This window comes from Capsicum annuum, chromosome 5 (genome assembly GCF_002878395.1).
Source record: "Capsicum annuum cultivar UCD-10X-F1 chromosome 5, UCD10Xv1.1, whole genome shotgun sequence".
NCBI lineage: Eukaryota > Viridiplantae > Streptophyta > Magnoliopsida > Solanales > Solanaceae > Capsicum > Capsicum annuum.
Window position 1 is genome coordinate 41,415,558 of NC_061115.1, and position 18,722 is coordinate 41,434,279.

The following is an 18,722-nucleotide window of genomic DNA, read 5'->3' on the forward strand; positions in this document are numbered from 1 at the left end:
GGACTACTAAATACCATATATACCCAAGACGGAGAAGAGCTAACAGCTATGGAGGAATTATACAAGATATTCACTACCTACAAAAGAATAACAAAAGGAAATTTATTATATATAAAGTGTTATACTGCACCAGCAGAGATGTTATATGACGAAATAAAACTAGTTATACAAGTTGTAAAGATAGGACTAACAAGAGATATGATTATACCAGAAGATATTTCGCAACAACCGGAGATACCTAGAATCGAGATACCAGATTTTTATGCAAATAAAAGACTTATTGGACTAGCTACGATCATTCAAGAACTAGCAAATAACTATGCTAACGGAAACCCAATATGGAGCTACTATTCAAGAGATCATCAAATGATATATTCAAATTCAAAAGAGCTACGACAAGCAGATATGGAAGACGTAAGATAATGGATAATGACGCTACTTAACCCAGAAAAACAATCTACCGCAAGAGCGATAAAAAAAGGATTTATTTCAGACGGACTGTTAATAAGATACTGTAAAATAATTGGACATAAATATCCAGACCACCAATGTTCGAGGTGCAATGGAGAAGATAATATTATTCCAGAGGTACGTCTAGAATAAAGAAGACAAAATGCCAGCTGGAAAGATAAGATAAAGAGCAATAATGGAGCAGATAAAGAGCAATAATGGAGCAGATAAAGAACAATAATGGAGCAGATACGACAACGGAAGATATTTTGACATATTGTACAAAATTTTCTTACGGTACAATAATGTAAATCAATAATTGCTTTTCTTACTTTTCTTACTTACATTTATGACTTTAGAGTAGGGTAGGTTAGAAGGCCACCATTTTTGACTTTTTAGTTTTAGTTTCAGAAACTAAGAAACATGTGTAAATTAAACTTTTTCGTTCTATATAACAAAGACAGAAGGCATTGCAAAAGGCAAGCCTTCATGCGTTGAAGCACCTTTGCTCTCTCCAATCCACAAAAAAATATTTTACTCAGTTAATTAGATAAACATATTCCAATGGAAAAAGCTATGGAACAACAAAACTCAGAAATAACAAAGCTACCCGAACAGGTATATCTATTTATGATTATGAATAGCTAATTTCATAATTCCCAACAATCATGATATGATAAAATAAATTCATATTAGTTACTTTATAGTAGAATTATTCGAAGAATAATATGTTAAGAAGTTTATTAACAAAGAGGAAACGGAGAAATATCCCTAAGGACTATGCCATCCTAAAGGTGAAACCAATGAGGCAAGAAGCCGTGGCGGGGAGTAACCAGAGTAGAGGCGCTGTTTAAGGGAAAAAGTATCCGGATTACCATGTTAATAGTGACGGAAGAACATATTATTTAAGAATAATCTAGTATATAGTAAGCTAAGATGACTATATTTTATGTACATGGTTGAAGGGAATATTTTGAAAAAAGTAATTTTATGAAAATGAATGATAATATATCTGATGTGATGGTAGATAAATTCAAGATACTTATTTTGTATGCACTTAGAAATATAAAAGTAGCAGATATAAGAAAAATAATATTAGAAAAAGCTTTTGGTAAATATTACATGACTAGAATAAATTATATACCACAACTACCTAACTACTCTTATAAATACTTACGATGATAAGTTACATAAAATTTTTAGAAAAAGATATAAAAAATATGCAGTTACTAGAAAAACAGATAAAAATAAATATAGATAAATACATGAAAAACAAAGATATAAAATTTCTTGATAAAAATATGCAAAAACTACTAAGGCTAAAACAAACAACTACAAAATATTATAATAAAACCAATTTTAAAAATAGATCATTTAGATTATCTTAAAGTTTTAATATTATATATACTTAAAAACATAGAAATTATAGATATTAAGAAAATAATATTAGAAAAAGTAATAGACTACGAAATTGAAACTATAAATTGTCTAGAACAGTTATACGAAGAAATTTACCCAGAAGGATATTATTCAGATTAAAAAATGTTAGAATATATTAGACAAACTAGAGAAAATCAAGAAAATCTAAATAATGAAATTAATTATAGAAACCGAATTAAGAAAATAATGGAAGACCTAAAAGAAAAATTAATATGGATAGAAAAAACCTTAGAAAATTTAGATAAAAGTACATGTGATAGTTTATATAATTTAAAAAATTCACTACGAGAAGAACAACACAAGATAATAAATAACATTGAAAATCTAGAATTAGATATACATTATAGTAAAGATAGGATAAATTATTATACAGGAATTTGTAACTCTGCAATTACTACCGGATAAAATAATTAATGAATATATCTTACGAAAAAAATAAATTATTAAAAGATATTGAAACAAAATTTAAAAAATATCCACGCACAAATAAAAATAGATTCACTAGAAACCTACTAAATCTATTATACCTATTAAATCCGCACACCCCCCTATAAATGGTATCAGAGCACAGCAATTTAAACAGTACAGAAGAGATATATATATTAGAGTTAGAATATACATGTTCGAATTTTACTCTTTATTTACACTTTCTAGATTATAAATTTCAAAATATTGAATTAAGTTATTTTTACGTGATTAAAATCTTAAGAGTAATTTAATAATATCTAAAAGGGCAAAAATAAAAAGTAATATAATTCATGTCCCAATTTCTTTTCCTTAATAGATGTGCATTGAAATAAAAGTTCATTTATTTTGGACTAAAGAGACTACCGACAATATAATCACCTTTTTATATATGGTTTTCCCCACTAATTCACATATTTCTAAATGATCAAATGTACTTCTTTTGAGATTTTTTGTTTAACGATAATTTGCAGGAAAAAGAATTCGACCATCCTATCATTGGGAGCTTCAGATAATATTGCAGATCATATAAAAATGTAAAATAAGAATAGGCAAAATAAATAAGATGAAGATATTATTTTGTAAATACTTATATCATTTTACGAGGAAATAACTCTTATATTTTTTTTATTTTATTTTAATGTTTATAGACGGATCTGAAAAAGATAAAACTGCCAAGGAAGTGATTGAGGCAATTGATGTTGAGAAGAAATCGATTACTTGGAAAGTAATTGGAGGAGACTTGCTAGAGTTGTATAATTCCCTTATGCTCGTTTGGTAGAGTGTATTAAAATGTTAATGTATGCATTAGTTTAATGTGTATTAGTAGTACCTTGTTTGGTATACCTTTTTACCCTATCTATAATTAATGGAAGCATTAGTTGTACACTCTATTGTGTATTGAGGTGTGTATTACTAATACCTCAAAATCCATGGTATTAGTAATGCAATGAATCTAATGCATGCATTAACCTGTTTAAAGATCCTATTGCCCCTCAAAAAAATTTCCGCATCCTTTCGAACATATATATTGAGGGTATTATATAAAAATTTTTTTTTTTTTAGAAACTATGTAATTCATGTTTTTTTAATACATCGAACCAAACACTGCATAAGAAAAATACAAGCATAACGAATGCAAGCATAACTAACACAAACATTATTAATAGAACTTATTTTGCATTATTCTTATACACTCTACCAAACGACCCTTAGTATTATCACATCATGTGAAGGCGAGTGGACTAAATGTACTTTTGTGTATGAAAAAAAGACTGAAGACACCCCAGAGCCTCTTGTTCCCTTTGGTTTGCTTCTTAATTTACTTAAAGACAGAGGCTCATCATCTCAAGTAATACAAGATCTCTGGATCTGTTGGCTCTCAGCATTACCTATATATCTATGTGTGTCTATGGGTGAGTTTATACACATATATATATACATATCTGTGTCCCTATGTGTGAGTTTATGTTATAACTATATAGCATCTTTGCAATATTGGCTAGTTCTAGCTAGTGTGTCAAAATACGTAATGTTGTGTTAAGAATAAAAATAATGTTATTGTTCTCCTATGCATTTATTTGCTGTTGCGAGTATATGTAAGATATATATAGATCTTTTCAAGTATGGAATGATCTATTATAATAAATTCAAGTTGTATGTGTAACTATGCTATTCTTATTCCTTTTCCGCTTTCTTTTTTCTGAAAATATTTCTGATCTAGTTCTTAGGTGGGAACCAACACTTGCAAAAAGTTCAATTTGCAGAATTCATTAATAAAAGAAAGAACGAGAATGTAAACTTATTTAGGGTGCGTTTGGTATGAAAGAAAAGATTTTCTTGCAGAATAAAGTAACTTTCTTACTTAGTTTTTGATATTTGATAATGAAAAGAAGATATTATCGGATCCTAAAAATATTTATATGTAGCATAGCTAGGAAAATGTTATGATGGAGGGGTACTCGAGGGTGGGAAGTTGGGATGTGGTCAAGGAGTGGAGTAGCAAAGGGGTGGCAGGGGGTTGGGGTTGGGAGGAGACAATATTAAGCTTGGGATGCCCTTAATTGAATTTGTTTCTCTACTTTCACCATGGGGGTCGTTTTTCAAACTTTTAAAGAACTTACAACAATAACAAACTCACTATATTTCCACATAGTGGGGTTTGGGGAGGGTAAAATGTACACAGTCCATACCACTACATCCGAAGAAGTAGAGAGGCTGTTTCCGCTAGATCCCCGGCTCAAACAAAGATGGAGACTAAGAAATTATATCTAACTATATACCAGTATTGTCACAAGCAAGCACCACATACTACATTATATGAACCTTCCTTTCCTCCTACTCCAAACATATTATAATTGCAAGACTGCAAATGGAAACTAAATATGAAGCACAAGACGAACTTTCTCCAAAATGGTGAGAAGAAACTTTTAAAGAACTTATTTTTCTATTAAAGAAAATATATTGTAAACCATTTTAACTCAATAAAACATGAAAAATTGACATTCTCCTCCATAGCAAACATACCAAGAATTATCAAATATTTTAAATGAATATATATATTTAAACAAGTTCTTTTTTTCTTGACAAATTATGCATGCATACCAGGCAAATGAAAAATGTTACAGCTGAATATGTTTAACTGGTCACAACATACATGCCTCACAAACCTTTTAGGGAAAATGCATCATTTCACCTCATATTATACAAAAAAAGTCTAAGTCACACCTAAATTTAAGGGAAAAGTCATCGTTTCCACCCCAAACTATAGTCGAAAAGTCGAATCCACACCTAAACTATATAAGTGACCTATTACACCCCTTAACTATAAAAAAGTGATACTTTTTACTGATGTGGTGCTGACGTGGCAGCACGTGTAAAACACTACACCACATGCAAGTGGTGGTAGTCTGACAGGGTGTAAATAGTTTCATTTTTTTATAGTTTAGGTGTGTAATAGGCCACTAGTATAGTTTAAATGTGGCTTCAACTTTTCGGATATTGTTTGAGGTGAAAACGATGCTTTTTCCCAACCTTTTATTCCACACACATGTATGGTATATCTATGGCTCCACAATGATCTTTCCTGTCGCATGTCCATCAATGCTCCTGCTCCAAGCATCCTCAGCCTTGCTAAGAGGATGTTTAGAGTTGATAGCTGTTTTAAGTTTCCCTTCCTTTACAAGCTTAACAAGGAATTCCAGGTTCTCCTTATTGGGAGTAAAAAGCAGTAGCACCAACCGTATTTTTGAGAAGGTTAACTTTTTTACTGCAAAGGTCCACAGACCACATGGCCTTAGCTCCAGGAGTTAGATCGATGACCTTTCCCCTCACACTGAAATTAGGCTCAAAGGTAGACCAAGGGATGCCTGTCGTACAATGAATCACCGCATTATATTTTTGGCCTGGTGGACTCTTAAGAGCTGCTCCCTCCGGGGTCTTGTAATTAAGAACCTCATCTGCTCCTAAGCTCTTCACAAAATCAAAGTTGCGGGCTCCACAGGTAGCGGTAACATCGGTATTACCAAGTTTTGCCAATTGAAAAGCATAATGACTGACACCACCAGAGGCAGCCGTAACTAAAATGTTGTTTCGAGGTCCAGTTCCATCAAGCTTGACCCCAACAGCATTTACAACGGCCTGAAGAGCTATAAGACCTGCAATAAGAAGACCTGCACCTTCTGCAGCAGATACTTCAACGGGTCTAGTAACAGTCAAACTCTCCTTAGGCACCACTTATTCGGACAATCCACCTCCGTTCTGGGTACTGACCATAGCCACAACCTTGTCACCACGCTTAAAACTTTTTACATTAGATCCTACCTCTACAACCTCTCCTCCCACGTCTGTGGTAGGAATAAAAAGAAACTTTGGACGAAGAAGTGGACGAAGCATTCCCTTCTGGATTTTCCAATCAATAGGATTTATGCTTGTAGCCTCAAGTTTTAGCAAGACCTCATCCTTCTTCGGAGTAGGCACAGGAACTTCCACATGCTTCAAGCCGGCGGCTCCGCTATCATAAGAGTCGTATTGAACAACATGCATAACATTTCCAGCCATATCAAATTCACCAATTTCCTAACCCTTTTTGGATTTGGGGATGAAGAAGACCTCCAAGTCTGAGAAAACATAGTATTAGACCTATAGGAATTGGAATATATTATGAGAAAATTACAGGGTATAAGCACGGAAACAAATTATTATTTTTAGCCCAATTTCTTATTTTCACACGAAAATGGTCCGAATTTTTGGCAAAGTTGAGCGGAAAAGCTTTGAGGTTGTTAGAATCCCACTATTCTAGAATAATCATTTAGTTTTATCCGTATATTCGGAGAAAAGCTGACATAGATATTGGATAGAATTTTATTTTATGTTTTCATATTTAATCAAGTTAGTACACCATAAATGAGCTTTGTCTCACATTGCTAAGCTTCAAATGAAAAGACTGTAAACACATCATGTATTCCAAGTAAATATATGTCCATAAAAAATCAAAAGGAAAGAATAACTGTCACAGTTGACTATACTAATTTCTCTTTAATAATTCTAAATCGACTCTTGATACTTCCTCAATTTCATTTTAATTGATCTTTTTGTTAAAATTATTTATTTTAATTTAATTTCTCTGTTTATAAAATCAAAAAATAAATTATTGTGTTGTTCCTGTATTATTCCTATTATTGAATGACTACATATATATTAAAATTTATATTTTTAAGGCATAATTAATAAAATTAATTTAAAAAAATAAGCTTCTAATAAATATTTTACTAAGGAGAGTGTCAAGTCAACTAAGTTCAACAAATTTGTGTAACAACCCATTAGGGCATTTTGAGTATTAGAACTCTTTTTCCATAAAAGACCCTTCTTGTAGATTTTAAGAAAAGTTTGAAACTATTTTTTGTAACTACTATTATTTAATTAACAAATATTTTTAGATAATTATTCTTAGTTGGTAATTAACGGGCCAAGTTTATAATTTATTGAATATCCTACAATACTTGACTCGTATTTTCCCTTAAAATTTTCAAGGGTAAATAATATAAATCCCATTAGTTTTCTCCTTAATTACCCTCTCTTCTGGTTTTCTTATTTAATTTTTCTCTCTTTCGAATTTTAATTATTCATAAACATAACTAGACGCCGATATACATTACTATTTATATATATAAACTAATTAATTTAACTATAATTAAGAAATAAATATTTGCATTTAATACATAACACAATTAACTCTATATTTATGAAATTGTGATTAATGGTTCCCTTAAATCAGTAACAACTTTTCAATTTCAAAATTTTGAAACAACAAAATCAATGATCAGAATTAGAGATAGAAGAATCCCTGGTTGATTTCGACAATTGCATCCGAATTGCATCTCTTGTAATAATATACATTGCAAACCAATATTAGTTTAATATGTAACGAAACTTAAAACAAAAATTTTCAAAATATGAAAACATTAAACAATGCTTAATATTCATACCTAATATTCTTTTATATATACATAACAATGCTAAGTATATAGGATGAAATAAACATGTCTCAACTTGTCTAATAGAACCATATACATAATTGTGTTACATGTAACACTGTTAATGCATGACATATACATAAGGCCAAACCCATCGATAGGACCTCAAACTTGTCCCAAAAATTCACTTAGGACCCTCAACTAAAGCCTGTACCTATCAGGCACCTCAAGTGTTAAAATTGGTACTTATCAGGCACAAAATGCTGATTTGGCAAGGAGAGTGTAATACACTCTCCTTGGGCGTGTGAATAGTAAAAAAAAAAAATATTTTAAGTTTTTTAATTAAAAAAATTATATTTAAATTATTTTATTAATATAATTTTTAATTATTATAATTTCTTAAGTTTAAAAAAAGAAAAGAAAAGAACCCCTACACCCCCTTTCATCGTCGTCCTCACCCCCACCCTTCCCGTCATCATCGTCGTCCTCACCTCCACCCTTTCCGTTATCATCGTCGTCCTCACCCTGCCCCCTGTTCATCGTCATCCTCACCCTACCCCCCAAGTTCATCGCCAACCCCCACCCTTCCCGTCATCATCATCTTCCCAACAAAAACAATTGATAACATTATTCTCCAAAATCAAAATTCAAAAATGATTTTTGAATATCGAAATGTAACAATTAACAGGCGTTTGTCATCTCCATTTCGGATCACAGCCGAGCAAAACTTATTAAAAATTATATCAAAAAATTCAATACTCAATAGAATTAATTTGTGTCCTTTCAATTTTTCTTTCTTGTCATCTTCTTCGTCTGCTAAATTCATAACAAAAGTTAGCTAAAAAAAATTCAAAAGAAGCCATTGAAGGACAAGCTCAACAACATGGAAAGGACTACGTAGACCTACTACCAGCACCATTGCTTGAGTTTACTGAATGAAAATAAATTAAACCAATTAAATCAACCAACAAAAATGAAAACAAAACCAAAAAAAAAAAGATGAAAAAAGAAATACCTTTACGGATGGCAGTGAGAAAAACGAAGAAGAAAGGGAGAGGTAGGTTGGGGGAGAGAGAGGGTGGGTGGTGATTTGCCTTTTAATTTTTAATTTTTTTGAATTATTAAGAATTGAAAATAAATTTTATTTTTAAATTTGAAAACTCATTTTTATAGTTAGATTTGGGCCTATTTGCCACATATCATCATTTTATTGGTTATTTTTGCCACGTCAGGCGAGTGTATTACACACACTCCATGCCTGTTTCTGATTAGACAAAAAATGCCCAATTGAAACAAAATTCGGGGGTTTGATAGGTACAGACCTTAGTTTAGGGGTCTAAATGAATTTTCGAGACAAGTTTGAGGTCCTATCGATGGGTTTGGCCTATACATAACTTCATAATGTATATATTCTGAAAATAAAATAGTCAAAATTATCTATTTCAACACAAATACATTACAAAATTATTTATATTGGTTGATATACATAATAGTGTTATGTATAATATTGTTAATGCATAACCTATATATAACTCTGTAATGTATATGTTCATAGTCTATCGGTGTTTATTTCACCACATATACATAACAAATTTAATTATATGGGCTCATATACATAATAATGTTATGTATATGGGATGAAGTAACAACAAATTCCATATATATATATATATATATGGTGTGACATAAAAACTCCCAACAATGTCAAATTTTATACATATACATACCTTTTTTTTTCTTTTCTTCCAACAAGAATGATATCATAAGCAGCGATCCAAACTTTCTTGTATATCTTACCACGTATAAGACAAAGACATTTAGTCCCATCAATACACATAGCTTCACATCTTCCATTACCAAGAATACATAGGATTTTATCAAAATTAATGATTGATACAATGAAGAAGGGCAGGGCGGAAATGGAATTGATGAAAGTATAGGGTGTAAAGAATGAAGAAAAGGGAGGCTGAAAGAGTTTTTAGTGAATCTGAGGGTTGAAGAAGTGTCAATTTTGGGGGAGGAGAGACAAAAGTCATCGGAGGTGGAGTTTTTCTCCAAGATGGATTTTTTCAGTTTTGTATTCAAACTTGGTAGCCTCTTGAATGTGGCTTCTTGATTGTAGGCACTTTATAAGAAAATAAAAAACATAAAAATGGAAAGGTAGAGTTATGTATATGAATTATAAAGAGATTATAAAAATGAGATATTTGTAATTAGTATTTTAGATGGGATTTTATGTAATAATAGAAAGTTAGGATGTATATTTATGTAAATTTTTCAATTTTCAATTTTCAATTCAAATCTTTTCCTCAACCCATCAACAACCACTACTAAAAAAATGCCAAAAAGTGACGGCCAAAAGCGATGGCCAGCGTCGCTTTTTTGGGCAAAAGCAACGGAAATCCGTCACATTTTTTTCCATCTCAAAAAGGAGCATTGTTTTTTGAAAGCAACGACATGTGTCACTTTTATTATGACGAACAACTTCGCTTTTTGAAAAAAAAAATGAAGTTACTTTTTTTATAAAAAGCGACGCTATGCGTCGTTTTTTGTTCTTCATGTGAAGAATACATGATGAACAAAAAGCGACACTATGCGTCGTTTTTTGTTCTTCATGTGAAGAACACATGATGAACAAAAAACGACGCACAACGTTGTTTTATTGAAGAAAAAATTAAAAAAAAAAAACGACATTGTCCGTCGTGTTTTGAGAAAAATAAAATCTTTTTTTTCATAATGAAGACAAAAAGCGACGTTGGCCATCGCATTTTGTTCTTCATAATGAAGAAAAAAAGGCGACGTTGTTCATCGCTTTTTGTTCTTCATAATGAAGAAAAAAAAAGCAAAGTTGACCGTCGCTTTTTGTTCTTCATAATGAAGAAAAAAAGTGACGTTGGTCGTCGCTTTTTAAAAATTTTATTTTAAAAAATTTCAAAAAAGCGACAGACGAAAGGGACCACGTTCGTTGCTTTTCTACATTTTTTTTGGATGCAAAAATCTGTATTTTTTGCATCCCACCTGCCAAATAAAAATGCAATTTAATATATACAGCCTCATGCAACACACATTTCTAAAATAATCATACAACGCACAACATTATCAAAACATTTAAGCAATTCAAATCAACAACACTTAAGCAATCAAATCCAAAATACAAAACACTTAATAATTAATCCAACAACCACCAAAACATTTAAACAATCCTAAAGTTTTTTCATTGGAGTCTACAGGTATCCGAGATTGTTTTTTAGCAATTGACTTCAAGCTCTTACATCAAAACATATAAAACATATAAAAATCAAGTCACTAGTTCATATTTCATGTGACTACACTTAATATTTTCAAGTTACTAGTATACAATTCAAGATACTATACTTAAACCATTTTCAAATATCTAATTGACATTTTATTTCACTATACTTAACCATTTTCAAATAACTAATAGACATTTCAAGTAACTACACTTACCCATTTTCAAATAACTAATTCACATTGCAAGTCACCACACTTAGAATATTTTCAAGTTACTAGTAAACATTTCAAATCACTGCACTTACTATTTTCAATTAACTAAATCACATTTCAAGTCAATATACTTAATCATTTTCAAGTGACTATACTTTATTATTTTAAAGTTATTAGTACACATTTCAAGTAACTACACTTAACCATTTTCAAGCATCAAGTTCACAATTTCAAGTAACTACACTTAACCGTTTTCAAGTCGCAAGTTCACAATTTCAAGTAACTACACTTAATCATTTTCAAGTCACTACAATTAATAATTTTCAAATAACTTATTCACTAGTACACATTCAAGTCAATACACTCAAACCATTTTCAAATAGCTAATTAACATTTCAAGTCACTATACTTAAGCATTTTCAAGTAACTACACTTGAACCATTTTCAAGTCACTAGTACACATTTCAAGTTACTACACTTAACCATTTTCAAATAACTAATTCACATTTCAAGTCACTACACTTAACCATTTTCAAATAACTACTTTACATTTAAAATAACTATACTTAACCGTTTTCAAGTCACTACACTTAATCATTCATTTCAAATCACTATACTTAACCACTTTCAAGTAACTAATTCACATTCTAAGTAACTACACTTAATCATTTTCAAATCACTAATAACCGTTTTCAAGTCTCAAGTTTACAATTTCAAGTAACTACACTAAACCATTTCCAAGTCACTACACTTAATAATTTTCAAATAACTTATTTACATTTCAAGTCACTACAATCTAACCATTTTCAAATAGCTAATTAACATTTCAAGTCACTATACTTAACCATTTTCAAGTCATGTACTAGCATTTCAAGTCACTACACTTAACTATTTTCAATTAACTAATTCACATTTTTAAGTCACTATACTTAACCATTTTCAAATAACTACACGTATTAACCATTTTCAAGTCACTAGTACACATTTTAAGTCACCACACTTAACCATTTTCAAATAACTAATTCACATTTCAAGTCACTATACGTATCCACTTTTAAGCAACTAAACTTAACCATTTTCAAGTCACTAGTACACATTTCAAGTGACTACTTAATCATTTTCAAGTCACAAGTTCTCAATTTCAAGTAACTACACTTAATCATTTTCAACTCACTGCACTTAATAATTTTCAAATAACTTATTCACATTTCAAGTCACTAGTACACATTTCAAGTCGCTACGCTCAAACCATTTTCAAATAGCTAATTGACATTTCAAGTCACTATACTTAACCATTTTTAAGTAACTACACTTAACCATTTTTAAGTCACTAGTACACATTTCAAGTCACTAAACCATTTTCAAATAACTAGTACACATTTCAAGTCACTACACTTAATCATTTTCAAATAACTAATTCACATTTCAAGTCATTACACTTAACCATTTTCAAATAATTAATTCACATTTCAACTCAATCCAAGTTCTGTGGTTTCTATGTGAAAATGGAACAAAATTGAAATTGGGAAAAATAAACTGAAGTGTTAACTATTAATTGCTTGATGTTTGTTTTTTGCCATAATAAAAGAATCACTGGCTCCAGAATGCTTTTCTAGTGTATTTGTTTTGTAATTTGTGATAGTATTTGTTTTCATCCTTTCAGCATTATGATCAGTTGATGCAATGTATATGTTCCAAAATATATGGATATTGTTGTCATTGTGTGCTAGTGTTGGTTAGTTTTTTATTTTTTATTTTTTGACCGAACTAGTTAAGGAGCTGATTGGAGTAGTTCAATTAGGTAATATATTCATTAGTATTAGAAATTAATAATTTGAAAACAAAAATAAGAAACCTGTGTGCTTTGTAATAGGACTTCCATTAACTTTATATATCTTACTTTTATCAGGAACTGCAGAAGACAACAAGCAGATAAGAGACTCCCACTGGTTTCTTGCAATTGAATCCCTAACAAATATAACCCGTTTGTTTCACAGCTTTTCCAACATAATTTTTGCATCAAATCTGCTTAAGAGTAAATAGAAAATTCAAAATTTGCATTCAATAATTATGGAAAAGATTAAAAATTTGAAAACAAAAATAAGACTGATTTTTTTCTAAAGCAATAGTTTGAAATTAAGGAACTGTGAATTAAAAGGAAAACAACTGAACATCAAAAGAAAAATAACAACATAGTACAATAAAGGGGGCCGACATTACATGAGGGCCTCATTCCGCTAGCCACTATTTACACCGGTGGCAGTGGCTGGATAGGCTGGTGGTAACTGTGGCGTCGGTTGGCCGAAGAACGGCGGCGACTGACAGATAGGGCTGTTGGTGATGGTGGCACATTTCACCGGCGAGAAATGAAGAGAGAGAAAAGAAGGGTCTAGGGAGAGGGGAGGTTTCTCTATCCATAGTTGCGCCTGTGGTGAAAGAGGTGGCGGTTGATGGCAGCCATGGCTGCTAGCTGAGAGAGGAAGAGAGAGATGGGAGTAGAATACGTTAGGTTTTGGTGAATATGTTAGGGTTTGGTCATGGTTTTGTTTAAAAGGGAAGAAGAGAATGATTTAATCTTAGCCGTTGATCGTATTAGATCAACGGCTGTGACTTAAGAACTAAAAGGATTATATTACAAATTAAAAATTGGGTCTGAATTCGGGTTAAAATTGAAATTGAGATTAGAGATTGCAATTTGGGGTCAAATTAAAATGAATTTAAGCTAAAATTGACGTAATTTGAATACAAAGATGGCTAGAAGTTAAATAAATTGAGAAAGTTGAATTGAATTCGGACTTTTATTTAATAAATATAATAACGATGAAAATAATAAAATGTCGACATTAAAAATAAGCTACGTATGTAAAATTAATGTTACGTAAACATTGTTATATAAAAATTATCGTTACTAAATTTTGAAATAAATTAAAACAAGGCATAATACATAAATATGACCCTAAACATGACACCAAATTATAACATTGACCTTAAACTTTAATAGTACACAAATATGACCTTTAACTATTCAAAGCCTGAACAAATAAACACCCCGATCCCATGTGGCAAAACGCGTGTTGTACACGTAAAACGGAGCGCGTTCGAGTTGAAATTGAAGGATTTTTTTGTTCAACTTTTGTATAGTTAAAGGGCTTATTTTTGCACCGACAAAGTTAAAGGTTATACTTATAGTGTGTTTTTTTATTAGGTGGCATCATATGAGTGGATTAGTAATCCAAGTCAGAGCAAGTGAGGTACACGCGTGTAGTTGCAAAATTGAAGTGTTTTTTGTTCAGGTTTTATATAGTTAAAGGGCCTACTTGTGCACTATCAAAGTTTAACGTCAATGTTATAATTTGGTCTCAAGTTTGGGGACATATTTATGTATTATGCCTTAAAACAATAATAGACAATGCATTTGTAAAATTTTTAACGCTTAGATGACCATAAAAATTAATTAGGAGTGATATATTTGAATTACGATTGAAACAACGAATCAGACATGTCTTAAATGACTTATAACAACTAACTAGAATTGATATAACAAATTTTCTATAAAAATACTTGTGAAAAAATTTAAATGAGTCACATATATGACATCAAGTTAATTTAAAATATTAAGAGTTAATTTATCGATTTTTATTAAATATTATTAATTTTGTAATGCTAAAATAACTTATAATAATTAATTAGGAGTGATGTAGTAAAATTACGATTGAAGCGTCTGAAGAAGATAGCACAAAACATCAAGAGTTAATTTATTATTTTATCTTTTTTATCAATTTTTTTAATACTTAAATGACTTATACTAATTAATTACGGATAATATAGTAAAATTACAAATTGAAACAGCTGAAACAGGCAGCATAAGCAGGCATGCCGAAGACATATCTGCTTATTGTCCTTTATTTTTAAGAGTAATATATATATATATATATATATATATATGATTGACTATCAACTCCGAAATATGTACTATATACATCACATTCACAAGTATATTACCTCGTAATACAATGTATTTTATTTCTACTCTGATTAATTATCGTTTAATTTAGCTTACAATATTATATTATAACCTCAACAATATATTATTACCTTGATCAATTGATCGTATGATATCAATGTATTCAATATATATAGTTGATTGACTATAAACTTCACAATATGTACTAGATACATCACATGAACATGTATATTACCTCTTAATACAACGTATTTCATATAGACAATGATAAATTATCGTTTAATTTAGCTTATTTTATTATATTATAACTTCAACAGTATATTATTTTCTTGATCAATCGATCGTATGATATCAATGTATTCAATATATAATTGAATACATTTAATTTTTTTAAATATAAAAATTATTTATTTAATAGTAAATTAAAAATATCAAATATCGATGGACAGTGTCGTTTTCATAAAGTTAATTTTTATTTATTTTTAACAAAAACGGCATTGTCCGTCGCTTTTTGTAAAAAATATAAAAAATAAGAAAATAATTAAAAATTATGACGAATAACATCTCTTTTCTATAATTAACATTATAAAAATAAATAATTATAGCGTCGTTATCCGTCAATTTTAACAAAAATAAAAATTTAATGTAAAAAACAATTTGTAATATTTTTATTTTTTTTTATTTTTTACAAAAAGCGACGGACAGCATCGCTTAGCGATGTTGTCCGTAGCTTTTAATAAAAAAAATACAAATTAAATTTAAAAAGTGACGGACTACGTCGCTTTTCAAAAAAATAATTTTTATTTAGTTTTAACAAAAGCAACGCTATCCATCACTTTTTGTAAAAAATAAAATAAAAAAATTTACAAATTGCGATGGACAACGTCGCTTTTCTGTAATTAATATTTTAAAAAATAAAAATTATAGCGACGTTGTTCGTCGCTTTTAATAAAAATAAAAATTTAATTTAAAAAGCGACGAACAATGTCGCTTTTCAAGAAAATATTTTTACGTTGTCCGTCGCGTTTTGTAAAAAATAAAAAATAATTAAAAATTGTGACGGACAACGTCGCTTTTCTAGAATTAATATTTTTAAAAATAAAAATTATTGCGACGTTGTCCGTCGTTTTTAATAAAAATAAAAATCAAATTTAAAAATTTACGGACTACTTCGCTTTTCAAAAACTAATTATTATTATTTTTAAATAAATTACGTCGCTATCCGTCGCATTTATTAAAAAAAATTATAATTTTTTTTAATTAGTTGGCACAATAATTCGCAAAAAAAGTGATGGATATTAAGACGTTGACCGTCAATTTTAATAATAAATAAATAAAAATTAAAATTAAACTTAAAAAGCAACAGACAATGTCGCTTTTCTCGTCGCTTTTTAAAGTGACACAGTTTGTCGCTTTTTTTGCGTCACTTTTTGTCCTTTTTTTAGTAGTGAACATAATAATAATATAATAATATTTCTATTCAATGATAAATCCATGTGACCACAATTTGGAGTTTTTGGAAATTTATTACCTGAATCCATCCGTTGAAGAGAAGTGCCACGAAGTGCAATAATAGTTATATGATATAACAGATAATAAGGATTAACCTTGTTCAATTTAACTCATTTAAGTTCACAAATAGTTGTCATGATCTGGTTTACGAGTCATGATGACACATACTCTATCTCGCCAGTAGGTAAGCCAAACCCTAATCTGGAGCTAAACGCAATGGGTTAACTTGATGAAAAATGCCAACAAAGGCAAAAAACAACATATACAACTTGTGAATAAACAAGGCTAGGAAAACAGATATGGAGTAACCCAACAATTTAGAAATCCATTCTAAAATTTGGTAGGGCGAATACAATAACAACTATAAATATAACTCAAGTCTGAAAATAGTCAACACAATTCCATTTTGAAATGGAAGACCAGACATAAAAGATAAAAGGAAATAGGCGACTTCGACTCAAAGAGCTCACCCTAACTCTAGAAATCCACACAACACGAACGTCAATCAACGAAGAAAACTATTACTCAGATCTATACCAAAAAAGTACAAAAGTGTAGTATGAGTATCAAAACTTGAAACACCCTGAGTTTTTGACCCTTGTAAATTTCTTGAGCTTTGTGCTCACTGTCTTGGTAATAGTGTAGGGTACCTTGGTGGTTCTACCTTGGTTACGACTCATGGTGACGAGTCATAAGGAGTGGCTACGAGTCAAGGGTTGACTCAAAGTCAAAGGCGACCTTTTTTCAGCTTTTAAGTTAAGGGCATTCTAGATATTTCCCCTCTTACCCAACTTGAAACCCACGTCTTATAACCCCTTAGGATATCATTATACCCCATAAACACATCAAGGTAACTTCTCAACACTCTCAAATTCCTCAAGGTCAAGAATGTTTAGGGTTTTCAACGGGTTGATCAAATAGGGATTTCAAGGGTGATTTCTCTCTGTACATCTTACTATTATAAGAATGTGACTCTTCTCTCATTTTTAATTTTATAAAATCATATGTAAAAATGTTATTCACATGGAATTATTTTGATTTTGAAAACAAAGGTTGTGGGTTTTGAATGCTTATTATTGAACTATGTTTTCCCATGATTTAACTGTGATTATTTATGCTTTAAATATGGTTTTGAACTTATGGTTGCATGGGCATGGTGAATGAACTTGGGAATTGTGATTTTCCCAAATTTGTGACTTTTGAAGTGGTTATGACCCCAACCCATAGTGTGAAATCGCTTTGTGTTATGAGAAAGGTGGGAATTTGTAAATTAAACTAGTCTTGAACTATCGCATGATATAAAGAGGTATTTGAAACACAATAGTATAATTTAATGAACAAAGGGAATCGGTGTTCCCCCACCTTGTATTAATGAACAAGGGGAGTTGTTTTCTCCAAGATAATGGAAATTATTTTGGCATGATGTATTACCTTGCAAGTGTAGTTGGTATGATGATACCAAGAATATATACCTTAATGTGAAATGTGGTTCATGATTTGGATTGTGTGATAAATGTTTTAATTGGGCTCTAATAAGGGTTGTGTAGCTGAGTCATGAAAGTAGAGGTTTGGGTGATTGACACTGGAAACCATATTTGCCGACGCGGGAGTTAAAGTGACTAGAGAGGTTTGAGTCCCCTACATTATTATTATTTCATGATTAGGGAGGTTCGAGTCCCCCGTAAATCATTACATGATCGGGTGCTTAAGTCACCTTAGTATAGTTTGGGAGGTTCGAGTCCCCCGTGTGTATATATATGAGATTATTCTCTGATTTGTGCGGTTACACGCAATGGATCTGACCAGTGGATGAGAGCTAGGGTCCATATAAATCGTGGGTACATGTTATGACGGTTGAGTTACAATATTATGACTGGCATCTCCCAAAATATGTACTCAATCATCATAACATGTATAACCGTGGGATACTCCATCACAGGCATCTCCCGATA

General features: G+C 30.7%; 1 long non-coding RNA gene and 1 pseudogene across 1 annotated transcript in view; one reads left to right on the forward strand and one right to left on the reverse strand.

Moving 5' to 3' along the window:
- The window catches only part of LOC107870721, a 14,195-nt gene extending 10,274 nt beyond the window's left edge, over positions 1-3,921 (forward strand). The window contains exon 2 of the long non-coding RNA XR_001674296.2: positions 3,006-3,921. This is a non-coding gene — a long non-coding RNA (uncharacterized LOC107870721). The remainder of the gene's footprint in view (positions 1-3,005) is intronic.
- A 966-nt stretch (positions 3,922-4,887) lies between these two features.
- LOC107870720 lies at positions 4,888-13,822 on the reverse strand (annotated as a pseudogene).
- Positions 13,823-18,722: the final 4,900 nt, after the last annotated feature.